The sequence below is a fragment of the Styela clava genome, chromosome 3 (genome assembly GCF_964204865.1).
Source record: "Styela clava chromosome 3, kaStyClav1.hap1.2, whole genome shotgun sequence".
Classification (NCBI taxonomy): Eukaryota; Metazoa; Chordata; class Ascidiacea; order Stolidobranchia; family Styelidae; genus Styela; species Styela clava.
Window position 1 is genome coordinate 5089883 of NC_135252.1, and position 14525 is coordinate 5104407.

Genomic DNA, 14525 nt, shown 5'->3' on the forward strand with positions numbered 1-14525 from the left:
GACGTTTCGTCCCCAAGGCCTCTAATCATTCGCTTTACCAGATAAAACTGCGACAAAGCGCCAGCTATCCTGAGGGAAACTTCGGAAGGAACCAGCTACTAGATGGTTCGATTAGTCTTTCGCCCCTATACCCAAATAGGACGATCGATTTGCACGTCAGAATCGCTACGGTCCTCCACCAGAGTTTCCTCTGGCTTCGACCTTCCCAGGCATAGTTCACCATCTTTCGGGTCCCAACATGGACGCTCTTGCGCGACCGCCCCGGCAGAGCGGGTGCGATCGGCCGGTCGTGCGCCGGCGCCCGCACGGGGCTCCGGGTCCGACCTCGTTCGGCCAAAGGCCGCCTTCACTTTCATTTCGCCTGCGAGTCTCGAACCACTCGACGACTCGCGCTCATGTTAGACTCCTTGGTCCGTGTTTCAAGACGGGTCGGGAGGGTGGCCGACGTGGCCACGGACCCCGAGCGCGTCGACGGCGCGCCACCGAAGCGGCAGCCCGCCGAACACCGGCACTGCGTACAGTGCAGGCGAACGACAAGCCAGCCGAACGGCGACGGCCGCACACAGAGAGCGCGCGGCATCCTTTCCTCGATCCGCCGCCGGGCCGCACCGCCCGCGCGCTGTAACACCCCCGCCGGAGCGGAGGCCACCTTCGCGCGGGGACTTACACCGACGGCAAACCGGTCGTGACACGCGCCGGTCGCTAGTGCGCTGAGACGGTGCGCGAGCCGACTCGGCAGCGGCGCCTCAAGCGTCCGCGAACCGAGACGGCGCGCCCCCGCACCCAACTGAAAGCGAGCCGGCGACCTGACGGGCCCTCCCGTTTGCCTCTCAACGTTTTCACGTACTCTTGAACTCTCTCTTCAAAGTGCTTTTCAACTTTCCCTCACGGTACTTGTCCGCTATCGGTCTCGCGACCGTATTTAGTCTTAGGTGGAGTTTACCACCCGCTTTGGGCTGCATTCCCAAACAACCCGACTCCGAGAAGACCCGAAGCGGCCAAGGCAAGCGCCCCTATGGGCCTAACACCCGCCGTGGGTCGAGGCCTCGATCAGAAGGACACCGGCGCTCGCCGTCAGCCGCACTGGGACTTCCGTACGTCACAACTCGGCGCGCTCGAAAAGCGCGCAGATTCGACGCTGGACTCTTCCCGGTTCACTCGCCGTTACTCAGGGAATCCCTGTTGGTTTCTTTTCCTCCGCTTAATAATATGCTTAAATTCAGCGGGTGCTCTCGCCTGAACTCAGGTCGTATGTGTCAAGCGGGCCGCTTCTTACACGGCCCGCTGGCATCGCAAGTCGTCGCCGCCGGCGCCGACCGAGCGCGTACCGTCGCCGCCTTGGCCCACGGTCGGTCTTGATCTCGTGACCGGACCGACCGACCTGGACCCGCCCCTCGAACGTAGTTGAACACGTCAAGGGGCCGGCGGTGTACGGGACACGCGGTCGCGCCGAGAAAGCTCGGCGACCGCTTCAACTTGGGGCGACGCCCGGCCGTCTTCGCAGAGGCCAGGCGACGGCCCTCGGGTGAGGACGAACGCGACCCTGAGGCAGACGCGGTCCCGGGATTGACCCGAGACCGCAATTTGCGTTCAGAAGGTCGACGTTCAATGTGTTCTGCAATTCACATTACTTCTCGCACTTGGCTGCGTCCTTCATCGACTCGCGAGCCGAGTGATCCACCGTTAAGAGTCGTCCTCGACGTTTCGCCCGGCGCCGAAGCGCGCGGACGTCACACTGTGGGATCGACCACAAAACCACCACCGACAACAACTGCACAAAAACACCAACAAACGGCGCCGAGCGACCGCCGGGCTGGGCCGGCGGCACATCGAGCGCGGTGCCCAGAAGCCACCATCGCACTCGGCTGCCTTGCTATGCCAACGTGTTACGCGTGTCGCACGGGGCGGAACCCCGATTGACGGCCGCCCTCTCGGCGGCACCCAAAGACAATTAAGTGCGCGGTCGGCCGGGGCCTACCACCACTTTCGTTAATGATCCTTCCGCAGGTTCACCTACGGAAACCTTGTTACGACTTTTACTTCCTCTAAATGATCAAGTTTGATCGTCTTCTCGACACGCCGACGCGGCCGTTGCCAGCCGCGACGGGGCCGATCCAAGGATCTCACTAAACCATTCAATCGGTAGTAGCGACGGGCGGTGTGTACAAAGGGCAGGGACGTAATCAACGCAAGTTGATGACTTGCGCTTACTGGGAATTCCTCGTTCAAGGGAAACAATTGCAAGTCCCTATCCCAATCACAAATGAGGTTCAACGGGTTACCCGGACCTTTCGGCCTAGGTTAGACACTCGCTGCTTCACTCAGTGTAGCGCGCGTGCGGCCCCGGACATCTAAGGGCATCACAGACCTGTTATTGCTCAATCTCGTGTGGCTAAACGCCACTAGTCCCTCTAAGAAGTTAGACGCCGACCGAGAAGGTCGCGTAACTATTTAGCATGCCAGAGTCTCGTTCGTTATCGGAATTAACCAGACAAATCGCTCCACCAACTAAGAACGGCCATGCACCACCACCCACAGAATCAAGAAAGAGCTCTCAATCTGTCAATCCTACCTGTGTCCGGGCCGGGTGAGTTTCCCCGTGTTGAGTCAAATTAAGCCGCAGGCTCCACTCCTGGTGGTGCCCTTCCGTCAATTCCTTTAAGTTTCAGCTTTGCAACCATACTTCCCCCGGAACCCAAAGACTTTGGTTTCCCGGAAGCTGCCGGAAAGGTCGTCATGGTAACGCCTCCCGATCGCTAGTTGGCATCGTTTATAGTCAGAACTAGGACGGTATCTGATCGTCTTCGAACCTCTGACTTTCGCTCTTGATTAAAGAAAACATTCTTGGCGAATGCTTTCGCAGTAGTTCGTCTTCCGCCGATCCAAGAATTTCACCTCTAACGGCAGAGTACGGACGCCCCCGTCTGTCCCTCTTAATCATTACCTCGTGCTCCGAAAACCAACAAAATAGAACCGAGGTCCTATTCCATTATTCCATGCAACACTATGCAGGCGAACAGCCTGCTTTGAACACTCTAATTTTTTCAAAGTAAACTTATCGGCCACCGCCGACACTCAGTCAAGAGCACCGACGGAGAACCGAAGGTGAGGCGAACGCAACCAGTGACACGCCTTGCGACGGACCGGCGGCGCTCGCCCAAAATCCAACTACGAGCTTTTCAACCGCAACAACTTTAACATACACTGTTGGAGCTGGAATTACCGCGGCTGCTGGCACCAGACTTGCCCTCCAATGGATACTCGTTAAGAGTTTTAGGATGTACTCATTCCAATTACAGGGCCTCGTTAGAGTCCTGTATTGTTATTTTTCGTCACTACCTCCCCGTGTCGGGAATGGGTAATTTGCGCGCCTGCTGCCTTCCTTGGATGTGGTAGCCGTTTCTCAGGCTCCCTCTCCGGAATCGAACCCTGATTCCCCGTTACCCGTTATCACAAAGGTAGGCACGTAGCGTACCTTCGACAGTTGATAGGGCAGACACTTGAATGATACGTCGTCGGTGCAGAGACCGTACGATCCGCGTGGTTATCCAGAGTCATCAAACGTCACAGGACGAACCGGTCGGTTTTGATCTGATAAAAGCGCGCCTCCCGAAGTCGGCGCTTAATGCATGTATTAGCTCTAGAATTACCACAGTTATCCACTTCGCTTACGAGACCAAATAAACCAAGACTGATTTAATGAGCCATTCGCAGTTTCGCTTTACGAGAACTCGTACTTGCACCTGCATGGCTTAATCTTTGAGACAAGCATATCACTACTGGCAGGATCAACCAGATAGCTGCGACAGCTGCGCTCGGCCCTTGCTGGGCCGCCCGGCGCGTGCTCGTCGCATTCGTTTAAGACCGAGGCGATCGCCTGCGGCCGTACTCAGCTTCGACAGTCGCTGGCCGCGACGTCCACGCTCTCGCCGGCAGTGCCAGGCGGAGCGATTTGCGTCTTTTCTTTGCTCGCCCTCTCTCGGGCTCGATCCATTCAGTTTCGCACAAACAAGAGCTCTGCCGGCCGCCTGCAGCGGTGCCTAAAACCCGGGCATAACAATGCGACCGTTCTGCTAGGCCGACAAGCGCTCAAGCCAGACGCTCGATCGAACGCCCCCTACATATTAGTCGAGACAACGGCTCGCTCATTAGCATCGCGTTTGTACTTTAACTTTTTTCGGCTCTGCTTCTTTCGACGCCGATGCCGGCGACGCAGCACTCTCTCGCCCGCCAGCCACCGAGAGATGTGTTCGCTCCGACCGGCCCCGCACGCCGCTCTTTCTTGGCTCATTCGAGTTTACTGTCTTTCGCTCTAACATGCCTTACCTAGGGTTAGGTTAGTATGCTTGCACGTTTGTACTTTAACTTTTTTCGGCTAGGCTTCTTTCGACGCCGATGCCGGTGACGCAGCACTCTCTCGCCCGCCAGCCACCGAGAGATGTGTGCGCTCCGACCGGTCCCGCACGCCGCTCTTTCTTGGCTCATTCGAGTTTACTGTCTTTCGCTCTAACATGCCTTACCTAGGGTTAGGTTAGTATGCTTGCACGTTTGTACTTTAACTTTTTTCGGCTCTGCTTCTTTCGACGCCGATGCCGGCGACGCAGCACTCTCTCGCCCGCCAGCCACCGAGAGATGTGTGCGCTCCGACCGGCCCCGCACGCCGCTCTTTCTTGGCTCATTCGAGTTTACTGTCTTTCGCTCTAACATGCCTTACGTAGGGTTAGGTTAGTATGCTTGCACGTTTGTACTTTAACTTTTTTCGGCTCTGCTTCTTTCGACGCCGATGCCGGCGACGCAGCACTCTCTCGCCCGCCAGCCACCGAGAGATGTGTGCGCTCCGACCGGCCCCGCATGCCGCTCTTTCTTGGCTCATTCGAGTTTACTGTCTTTCGCTCTAACATGCCTTACCTAGGGTTAGGTTAGTATGCTTGCACGTTTGTACTTTAACTTTTTTCGGCTCTGCTTCTTTCGACGCCGATGCCGGCGACGCAGCACTCTCTCGCCCGCCAGCCACCGAGAGATGTGTGCGCTCCGACCGGGCCCGCACGCCGCTCTTTCTTGGCTCATTCGAGTTTACTGTCTTTCGCTCTAACATGCCTTACCTAGGGTTAGGTTAGTATGCTTGCACGTTTGTACTTTAACTTTTTTCGGCTCTGCTTCTTTCGACGCCGATGCCGGCGACGCAGCACTCTCTCGCCCGCCAGCCACCGAGAGATGTGTGCGCTCCGACCGGCCCCGCACGCCGCTCTTTCTTGGCTCATTCGAGTTTACTGTCTTTCGCTCTAACATGCCTTACGTAGGGTTAGGTTAGTATGCTTGCACGTTTGTACTTTAACTTTTTTCGGCTCTGCTTCTTTCGACGCCGATGCCGGCGACGCAGCACTCTCTCGCCCGCCAGCCACCGAGAGATGTGTGCGCTCCGACCGGCCCCGCACGCCGCTCTTTCTTGGCTCATTCGAGTTTACTGTCTTTCGCTCTGACATGCCTTACCTAGGGTTAGGTTAGTATGCTTGCACGTTTGTACTTTAACTTTTTTCGGCTCTGCTTCTTTCGACGCCGATGCCGGCGACGCAGCACTCTCTCGCCCGCCAGCCACCGAGAGATGTGTGCGCTCCGACCGGCCCCGCACGCCGCTCTTTCTTGGCTCATTCGAGTTTACTGTCTTTCGCTCTAACATGCCTTACGTAGGGTTAGGTTAGTATGCTTGCACGTTTGTACTTTAACTTTTTTCGGCTCTGCTTCTTTCGACGCCGATGCCGGCGACGCAGCACTCTCTCGCCCGCCAGCCACCGAGAGATGTGTGCGCTCCGACCGGCCCCGCACGCCGCTCTTTCTTGGCTCATTCGAGTTTACTGTCTTTCGCTCTAACATGCCTTACCTAGGGTTAGGTTAGTATGCTTGCACGTTTGTACTTTAACTTTTTTCGGCTCGGCTTCTTTCGACGCCGATGCCGGCGACGCAGCACTCTCTCGCCCGCCAGCCACCGAGAGATGTGTGCGCTCCGACCGGCCCCGCACGCCGCTCTTTCTTGGCTCATTCGAGTTTACTGTCTTTCGCTCTAACATGCCTTACCTAGGGTTAGGTTAGTATGCTTGCACGTTTGTACTTTAACTTTTTTCGGCTCTGCTTCTTTCGACGCCGATGCCGGCGACGCAGCACTCTCTCGCCCGCCAGCCACCGAGAGATGTGTGCGCTCCGACCGGCCCCGCACGCCGCTCTTTCTTGGCTCATTCGAGTTTACTGTCTTTCGCTCTAACATGCCTTACCTAGGGTTAGGTTAGTATGCTTGCACGTTTGTACTTTAACTTTTTTCGGCTCGGCTTCTTTCGACGCCGATGCCGGCGACGCAGCACTCTCTCGCCCGCCAGCCACCGAGAGATGTGTGCGCTCCGACCGGCCCCGCACGCCGCTCTTTCTTGGCTCATTCGAGTTTACTGTCTTTCGCTCTAACATGCCTTACCTAGGGTTAGGTTAGTATGCTTGCACGTTTGTACTTTAACTTTTTTCGGCTCTGCTTCTTTCGACGCCGATGCCGGCGACGCAGCACTCTCTCGCCCGCCAGCCACCGAGAGATGTGTGCGCTCCGACCGGCCCCGCACGCCGCTCTTTCTTGGCTCATTCGAGTTTACTGTCTTTCGCTCTAACATGCCTTACCTAGGGTTAGGTTAGTATGCTTGCACGTTTGTACTTTAACTTTTTTCGGCTCGGCTTCTTTCGACGCCGATGCCGGCGACGCAGCACTCTCTCGCCCGCCAGCCACCGAGAGATGTGTGCGCTCCGACCGGCCCCGCACGCCGCTCTTTCTTGGCTCATTCGAGTTTACTGTCTTTCGCTCTAACATGCCTTACCTAGGGTTAGGTTAGTATGCTTGCACGTTTGTACTTTAACTTTTTTCGGCTCTGCTTCTTTCGACGCCGATGCCGGAGACGCAGCACTCTCTCGCCCGCCAGCCACCGAGAGATGTGTGCGCTCCGACCGGCCCCGCACGCCGCTCTTTCTTGGCTCATTCGAGTTTACTGTCTTTCGCTCTAACATGCCTTACCTAGGGTTAGGTTAGTATGCTTGCACGTTTGTACTTTAACTTTTTTCGGCTCTGCTTCTTTCGACGCCGATGCCGGCGACGCAGCACTCTCTCGCCCGCCAGCCACCGAGAGATGTGTGCGCTCCGACCGGCCCCGCACGCCGCTCTTTCTTGGCTCATTCGAGTTTACTGTCTTTCGCTCTAACATGCCTTACCTAGGGTTAGGTTAGTATGCTTGCACGTTTGTACTTTAACTTTTTTCGGCTCTGCTTCTTTCGACGCCGATGCCGGCGACGCAGCACTCTCTCGCCCGCCAGCCACCGAGAGATGTGTGCGCTCCGACCGGCCCCGCACGCCGCTCTTTCTTGGCTCATTCGAGTTTACTGTCTTTCGCTCTAACATGCCTTACCTAGGGTTAGGTTAGTATGCTTGCACGTTTGTACTTTAACTTTTTTCGGCTCTGCTTCTTTCGACGCCGATGCCGGCGACGCAGCACTCTCTCGCCCGCCAGCCACCGAGAGATGTGTGCGCTCCGACCGGCCCCGCACGCCGCTCTTTCTTGGCTCATTCGAGTTTACTGTCTTTCGCTCTAACATGCCTTACCTAGGGTTAGGTTAGTATGCTTGCACGTTTGTACTTTAACTTTTTTCGGCTCGGCTTCTTTCGACGCCGATGCCGGCGACGCAGCACTCTCTCGCCCGCCAGCCACCGAGAGATGTGTGCGCTCCGACCGGCCCCGCACGCCGCTCTTTCTTGGCTCATTCGAGTTTACTGTCTTTCGCTCTAACATGCCTTACCTAGGGTTAGGTTAGTATGCTTGCACGTTTGTACTTTAACTTTTTTCGGCTCTGCTTCTTTCGACGCCGATGCCGGCGACGCAGCACTCTCTCGCCCGCCAGCCACCGAGAGATGTGTGCGCTCCGACCGGCCCCGCACGCCGCTCTTTCTTGGCTCATTCGAGTTTACTGTCTTTCGCTCTAACATGCCTTACCTAGGGTTAGGTTAGTATGCTTGCACGTTTGTACTTTAACTTTTTTTGGCTCGGCTTCTTTCGACGCCGATGCCGGCGACGCAGCAACACTCTCGCCCGCCAGCCACCGAGAGATGTGTGCGCTCCGACCGGCCCCGCACGCCGCTCTTTCTTGGCTCATTCGAGTTTACTGTCTTTCGCTCTAACATGCCTTACCTAGGGTTAGGTTAGTATGCTTGCACGTTTGTACTTTAACTTTTTTCGGCTCGGCTTCTTTCGACGCCGATGCCGGCGACGCAGCACTCTCTCGCCCGCCAGCCACCGAGAGATGTGTGCGCTCCGACCGGCCCCGCACGCCGCTCTTTCTTGGCTCATTCGAGTTTACTGTCTTTCGCTCTAACATGCCTTACCTAGGGTTAGGTTAGTATGCTTGCACGTTTGTACTTTAACTTTTTTCGGCTCTGCTTCTTTCGACGCCGATGCCGGCGACGCAGCACTCTCTCGCCCGCCAGCCACCGAGAGATGTGTGCGCTCCGACCGGCCCCGCACGCCGCTCTTTCTTGGCTCATTCGAGTTTACTGTCTTTCGCTCTAACATGCCTTACCTAGGGTTAGGTTAGTATGCTTGCACGTTTGTACTTTAACTTTTTTCGGCTCGGCTTCTTTCGACGCCGATGCCGGCGACGCAGCACTCTCTCGCCCGCCAGCCACCGAGAGATGTGTGCGCTCCGACCGGCCCCGCACGCCGCTCTTTCTTGGCTCATTCGAGTTTACTGTCTTTCGCTCTAACATGCCTTACCTAGGGTTAGGTTAGTATGCTTGCACGTTTGTACTTTAACTTTTTTCGGCTCTGCTTCTTTCGACGCCGATGCCGGCGACGCAGCACTCTCTCGCCCGCCAGCCACCGAGAGATGTGTGCGCTCCGACCGGCCCCGCACGCCGCTCTTTCTTGGCTCATTCGAGTTTACTGTCTTTCGCTCTAACATGCCTTACCTAGGGTTAGGTTAGTATGCTTGCACGTTTGTACTTTAACTTTTTTCGGCTCGGCTTCTTTCGTCGCCGATGCCGGCGACGCAGCACTCTCTCGCCCGCCAGCCACCGAGAGATGTGTGCGCTCCGACCGGCCCCGCACGCCGCTCTTTCTTGGCTCATTCGAGTTTACTGTCTTTCGCTCTAACATGCCTTACCTAGGGTTAGGTTAGTATGCTTGCACGTTTGTACTTTAACTTTTTTCGGCTCTGCTTCTTTCGACGCCGATGCCGGCGACGCAGCACTCTCTCGCCCGCCAGCCACCGAGAGATGTGTGCGCTCCGACCGGCCCCGCACGCCGATCTTTCTTGGCTCATTCGAGTTTACTGTCTTTCGCTCTAACATGCCTTACCTAGGGTTAGGTTAGTATGCTTGCACGTTTGTACTTTAACTTTTTTCGGCTCGGCTTCTTTCGACGCAGATGCCGGCGACGCAGCACTCTCTCGCCCGCCAGCCACCGAGAGATGTGTGCGCTCCGACCGGCCTCGCACGCCGCTCTTTCTTGGCTCATTCGAGTTTACTGTCTTTCGCTCTAACATGCCTTACCTAGGGTTAGGTTAGTATGCTTGCACGTTTGTACTTTAACTTTTTTCGGCTCTGCTTCTTTCGACGCCGATGCCGGCGACGCAGCACTCTCTCGCCCGCCAGCCACCGAGAGATGTGTGCGCTCCGACCGGCCCCGCACGCCGCTCTTTCTTGGCTCATTCGAGTTTACTGTCTTTCGCTCTAACATGCCTTACCTAGGGTTAGGTTAGTATGCTTGCACGTTTGTACTTTAACTTTTTTCGGCTCTGCTTCTTTCGACGCCGATGCCGGCGACGCAGCACTCTCTCGCCCGCCAGCCACCGAGAGATGTGTGCGCTCCGACCGGCCCCGCACGCCGCTCTTTCTTGGCTCATTCGAGTTTACTGTCTTTCGCTCTAACATGCCTTACCTAGGGTTAGGTTAGTATGCTTGCACGTTTGTACTTTAACTTTTTTCGACTCTGCTTCTTTCGACGCCGATGCCGGCGACGCAGCACTCTCTCGCCCGCCAGCCACCGAGAGATGTGTGCGCTCCGACCGGCCCCGCACGCCGCTCTTTCTTGGCTCATTCGAGTTTACTGTCTTTCGCTCTAACATGCCTTACCTAGGGTTAGGTTAGTATGCTTGCACGTTTGTACTTTAACTTTTTTCGGCTCTGCTTCTTTCGACGCCGATGCCGGCGACGCAGCACTCTCTCGCCCGCCAGCCACCGAGAGATGTGTGCGCTCCGACCGGCCCCGCACGCCGCTCTTTCTTGGCTCATTCGAGTTTACTGTCTTTCGCTCTAACATGCCTTACCTAGGGTTAGGTTAGTATGCTTGCACGTTTGTACTTTAACTTTTTTCGGCTCGGCTTCTTTCGACGCCGATGCCGGCGACGCAGCACTCTCTCGCCCGCCAGCCACCGAGAGATGTGTGCGCTCCGACCGGCCCCGCACGCCGCTCTTTCTTGGCTCATTCGAGTTTACTGTCTTTCGCTCTAACATGCCTTACCTAGGGTTAGGTTAGTATGCTTGCACGTTTGTACTTTAACTTTTTTCGGCTCTGCTTCTTTCGACGCCGATGCCGGCGACGCAGCACTCTCTCACCCGCCAGCCACCGAGAGATGTGTGCGCTCCGACCGGCCCCGCACGCCGCTCTTTCTTGGCTCATTCGAGTTTACTGTCTTTCGCTCTAACATGCCTTACCTAGGGTTAGGTTAGTATGCTTGCACGTTTGTACTTTAACTTTTTTCGGCTCGGCTTCTTTCGACGCCGATGCCGGCGACGCAGCACTCTCTCGCCCGCCAGCCACCGAGAGATGTGTGCGCTCCGACCGGCCCCGCACGCCGCTCTTTCTTGGCTCATTCGAGTTTACTGTCTTTCGCTCTAACATGCCTTACCTAGGGTTAGGTTAGTATGCTTGCACGTTTGTACTTTAACTTTTTTCGGCTCTGCTTCTTTCGACGCCGATGCCGGCGACGCAGCACTCTCTCGCCCGCCAGCCACCGAGAGATGTGTGCGCTCCGACCGGCCCCGCACGCCGCTCTTTCTTGGCTCATTCGAGTTTACTGTCTTTCGCTCTAACATGCCTTACCTAGGGTTAGGTTAGTATGCTTGCACGTTTGTACTTTAACTTTTTTCGGCTCGGCTTCTTTCGTCGCCGATGCCGGCGACGCAGCACTCTCTCGCCCGCCAGCCACCGAGAGATGTGTGCGCTCCGACCGGCCCCGCACGCCGCTCTTTCTTGGCTCATTCGAGTTTACTGTCTTTCGCTCTAACATGCCTTACCTAGGGTTAGGTTAGTATGCTTGCACGTTTGTACTTTAACTTTTTTCGGCTCTGCTTCTTTCGACGCCGATGCCGGCGACGCAGCACTCTCTCGCCCGCCAGCCACCGAGAGATGTGTGCGCTCCGACCGGCCCCGCACGCCGATCTTTCTTGGCTCATTCGAGTTTACTGTCTTTCGCTCTAACATGCCTTACCTAGGGTTAGGTTAGTATGCTTGCACGTTTGTACTTTAACTTTTTTCGGCTCGGCTTCTTTCGACGCCGATGCCGGCGACGCAGCACTCTCTCGCCCGCCAGCCACCGAGAGATGTGTGCGCTCCGACCGGCCTCGCACGCCGCTCTTTCTTGGCTCATTCGAGTTTACTGTCTTTCGCTCTAACATGCCTTACCTAGGGTTAGGTTAGTATGCTTGCACGTTTGTACTTTAACTTTTTTCGGCTCTGCTTCTTTCGACGCCGATGCCGGCGACGCAGCACTCTCTCGCCCGCCAGCCACCGAGAGATGTGTGCGCTCCGACCGGCCCCGCACGCCGCTCTTTCTTGGCTCATTCGAGTTTACTGTCTTTCGCTCTAACATGCCTTACCTAGGGTTAGGTTAGTATGCTTGCACGTTTGTACTTTAACTTTTTTCGGCTCTGCTTCTTTCGACGCCGATGCCGGCGACGCAGCACTCTCTCGCCCGCCAGCCACCGAGAGATGTGTGCGCTCCGACCGGCCCCGCACGCCGCTCTTTCTTGGCTCATTCGAGTTTACTGTCTTTCGCTCTAACATGCCTTACCTAGGGTTAGGTTAGTATGCTTGCACGTTTGTACTTTAACTTTTTTCGGCTCTGCTTCTTTCGACGCCGATGCCGGCGACGCAGCACTCTCTCGCCCGCCAGCCACCGAGAGATGTGTGCGCTCCGACCGGCCCCGCACGCCGCTCTTTCTTGGCTCATTCGAGTTTACTGTCTTTCGCTCTAACATGCCTTACCTAGGGTTAGGTTAGTATGCTTGCACGTTTGTACTTTAACTTTTTTCGGCTCTGCTTCTTTCGACGCCGATGCCGGCGACGCAGCACTCTCTCGCCCGCCAGCCACCGAGAGATGTGTGCGCTCCGACCGGCCCCGCACGCCGCTCTTTCTTGGCTCATTCGAGTTTACTGTCTTTCGCTCTAACATGCCTTACCTAGGGTTAGGTTAGTATGCTTGCACGTTTGTACTTTAACTTTTTTCGGCTCAGCTTCTTTCGACGCCGATGCCGGCGACGCAGCACTCTCTCGCCCGCCAGCCACCGAGAGATGTGTTCGCTCCGACCGGCCCCGCACGCCGCTCTTTCTTGGCTCATTCGAGTTTACTGTCTTTCGCTCTAACATGCCTTACCTAGGGTTAGGTTAGTATGCTTGCACGTTTGTACTTTAACTTTTTTCGGCTCTGCTTCTTTCGACGCCGATGCCGGCGACGCAGCACTCTCTCGCCCGCCAGCCACCGAGAGATGTGTGCGCTCCGACCGGCCCCGCACGCCGCTCTTTCTTGGCTCATTCGAGTTTACTGTCTTTCGCTCTAACATGCCTTACCTAGGGTTAGGTTAGTATGCTTGCACGTTTGTACTTTAACTTTTTTCGGCTCGGCTTCTTTCGACGCCGATGCCGGCGACGCAGCACTCTCTCGCCCGCCAGCCACCGAGAGATGTGTGCGCTCCGACCGGCCCCGCACGCCGCTCTTTCTTGGCTCATTCGAGTTTACTGTCTTTCGCTCTAACATGCCTTACCTAGGGTTAGGTTAGTATGCTTGCACGTTTGTACTTTAACTTTTTTCGGCTCGGCTTCTTTCGACGCCGATGCCGGCGACGCAGCACTCTCTCGCCCGCCAGCCACCGAGAGATGTGTGCGCTCCGACCGGCCCCGCACGCCGCTCTTTCTTGGCTCATTCGAGTTTACTGTCTTTCGCTCTAACATGCCTTACCTAGGGTTAGGTTAGTATGCTTGCACGTTTGTACTTTAACTTTTTTCGGCTCGGCTTCTTTCGACGCCGATGCCGGCGACGCAGCACTCTCTCGCCCGCCAGCCACCGAGAGATGTGTGCGCTCCGACCGGCCCCGCACGCCGCTCTTTCTTGGCTCATTCGAGTTTACTGTCTTTCGCTCTAACATGCCTTACCTAGGGTTAGGTTAGTATGCTTGCACGTTTGTACTTTAACTTTTTTCGGCTCGGCTTCTTTCGACGCCGATGCCGGCGACGCAGCACTCTCTCGCCCGCCAGCCACCGAGAGATGTGTGCGCTCCGACCGGCCCCGCACGCCGCTCTTTCTTGGCTCATTCGAGTTTACTGTCTTTCGCTCTAACATGCCTTACCTAGGGTTAGGTTAGTATGCTTGCACGTTTGTACTTTAACTTTTTTCGGCTCTGCTTCTTTCGACGCCGATGCCGGCGACGCAGCACTCTCTCGCCCGCCAGCCACCGAGAGATGTGTGCGCTCCGACCGGCCCCGCACGCCGCTCTTTCTTGGCTCATTCGAGTTTACTGTCTTTCGCTCTAACATGCCTTACCTAGGGTTAGGTTAGTATGCTTGCACGTTTGTACTTTAACTTTTTTCGGCTCGGCTTCTTTCGACGCCGATGCCGGCGACGCAGCACTCTCTCGCCCGCCAGCCACCGAGAGATGTGTGCGCTCCGACCGGCCCCGCACGCCGCTCTTTCTTGGCTCATTCGAGTTTACTGTCTTTCGCTCTAACATGCCTTACCTAGGGTTAGGTTAGTATGCTTGCACGTTTGTACTTTAACTTTTTTCGGCTCTGCTTCTTTCGACGCCGATGCCGGCGACGCAGCACTCTCTCGCCCGCCAGCCACCGAGAGATGTGTGCGCTCCGACCGGCCCCGCACGCCGCTCTTTCTTGGCTCATTCGAGTTTACTGTCTTTCGCTCTAACATGCCTTACCTAGGGTTAGGTTAGTATGCTTGCACGTTTGTACTTTAACTTTTTTCGGCTCGGCTTCTTTCGACGCCGATGCCGGCGACGCAGCACTCTCTCGCCCGCCAGCCACCGAGAGATGTGTGCGCTCCGACCGGCCCCGCACGCCGCTCTTTCTTGGCTCATTCGAGTTTACTGTCTTTCGCTCTAACATGCCTTACCTAGGGTTAGGTTAGTATGCTTGCACGTTTGTACTTTAACTTTTTTCGGCTCTGCTTCTTTCGACGCCGATGCCGGCGACGCAGCACTCTCTCGCCCGCCAGCCACCGAG

At 56.3% G+C, this 14525-nt stretch overlaps 3 non-coding genes across 3 annotated transcripts in view; all 3 read right to left on the reverse strand.

Annotated features, from left to right (window-relative positions):
- LOC144421124 (large subunit ribosomal RNA) overlaps positions 1-1250 on the reverse strand; it is a 3337-nt gene extending 2087 nt beyond the window's left edge. Inside the window, exon 1 of the ribosomal RNA XR_013474976.1 lies at positions 1-1250. This exon is cut by the window's left edge and continues 2087 nt beyond it. This is a non-coding gene — a ribosomal RNA (large subunit ribosomal RNA).
- Positions 1251-1538: 288 nt separating this feature from the next.
- Positions 1539-1692, reverse strand: LOC144421125 (5.8S ribosomal RNA). Its single transcript, XR_013474977.1, has one exon. It is a non-coding gene; the product is annotated as a 5.8S ribosomal RNA (ribosomal RNA).
- A 298-nt stretch (positions 1693-1990) lies between these two features.
- Positions 1991-3799, reverse strand: LOC144421135 (small subunit ribosomal RNA). The gene has a single exon (XR_013474987.1). It is a non-coding gene; the product is annotated as a small subunit ribosomal RNA (ribosomal RNA).
- Positions 3800-14525: the final 10726 nt, after the last annotated feature.